This window comes from Bison bison, unplaced genomic scaffold (assembly GCF_000754665.1).
Source record: "Bison bison bison isolate TAMUID 2011002044 unplaced genomic scaffold, Bison_UMD1.0 scf7180017864472, whole genome shotgun sequence".
Taxonomy (NCBI): domain Eukaryota; kingdom Metazoa; phylum Chordata; class Mammalia; order Artiodactyla; family Bovidae; genus Bison; species Bison bison.
The window spans coordinates 12,450,422-12,451,887 of NW_011495033.1; the positions used below are offsets into that span (position 1 = coordinate 12,450,422).

Genomic DNA, 1,466 nt, shown 5'->3' on the forward strand with positions numbered 1-1,466 from the left:
GGGCCGCGGATATGCTCCGCACGGGGCAGCACCGAGAGAGTGCGGCGCAAGTCGCGGGGCATCGCGTGACAAGTGCCCCGCAGGGGACCTAGCGGCCAGGAGAGCGTCTCACCAGGCGGTCCCTCCCGCCCCCGTGGGCCGCCACACCTGGACCAGCTGACCCCGGGGGCCCATCCAGGCTGACCCCAGATATAATCGGAACCAACGCCTTGGGCCAGAGCGCATAACCACCCTCGTTGTGGTGGTGCGGTGTCCCCTTGCGTGGGGTCTCCTGGGTTTCCAGGCTCAGTCCCGCAACTCGCCTGTGGGCCAAAGACCGTGGTGGAGTTGGCTATGCCCCGCGGGCCTGCCTCCTCCGTGCCTGTGGCTCAAGGACCGGCAGGGCTGTCAGCCTTATCTTTATGGGCTTTTCCCAGCCCCAACTGGCCCCGGCCCCTTTTTATCTCCTCGGTTGCACTTGGCTTGTTTACTTTGTGAGGCCCTGGGAGCCGATGTCTAGGCCTGAGATGAGGAGGCCAGTGGATGAGAGGCCTGGGCCGTGGAATGCCCAGAGAGATCCTGGGGAGGACAGAAAGAAGGTAGGAGGAGAAAGGGGGAACATTTGGTCACAAAAGAGGCAGCTGGACATTTAGAAAGCCTCCCTAGAGCTTGCCCAGATCCAGATGAAGGGAGAAGAGCTAGGTGGTGGAAAGGAGAAGCAGAGATAATGCAGGGTTGCGCCCATGATAGAGGCAGGACAGGCAGGTCCTTGCAGACTGGGCTCTCATCCTGACATCCCCGGACCAGCTTCCAGAAGGAAGCAGGCACATGAGCAAGAGGGTGAATAGTCCTAGTTGCTTGGGGAAGGGGCAGGACTAGGCTGTGCTGGTGAACTGGGCCCACCCAGCTGACCTGGTCCTTAGCTGGGAGGGGTCTGGGTCCTTTCCCCAAAGCAGAGCCCTTTGTAACTAAAAATGTGAGTGACTGAACCAGCCAGTGTGCACGTGAGGGCACGGCTGGAGTGTCCCTGGCTGAGTTTAGGGCCTGAATCAGAGCGACCCTAGGAAAATGTGGCTCCTTGGGTGACTTCCCAGCTGTGTCTGGGTGTGAGTATGTGTGTGCATGCGTGGGTGGGTGCCGCACAGGTGGCGAGGGGAGTGGGAATGTGCAGGAGGGAAACCCTTTGGTTCAGGAATCATCTACCTGGCTGCAGTCTGAGGGAAGGGGGTGAGCCAGGGCCTGAGAAGCCACTCCATAGGGAGGCCCTCTCTGCTGGTGTGGAGCCCCGGAACATGGGCCCTACCCTCCAGGCCTGACTCTCCTCTCCTCTGGCTCAGAAAGGGTCCTAGCTGCCCTGGGCCAAGAGGGAGCCTGGACCCCAGTGATGAAGGATCAGCCGAAAAAGAACCAGGCTTCAGACTCCACTGGAGCCCAGCAGGAGGAGGGACTCGGGGTGCAGCTGGGGCCATGCCGAGAGGGCGGGCCTT

General features: G+C 61.4%; 1 protein-coding gene across 1 annotated transcript in view; it reads left to right on the top strand.

Annotated features, from left to right (window-relative positions):
* Positions 1-1,466, top strand: part of TBX4 (T-box 4) — a 32,505-nt gene that overhangs the window by 2,295 nt on the left and 28,744 nt on the right. The window lies entirely within an intron of this gene.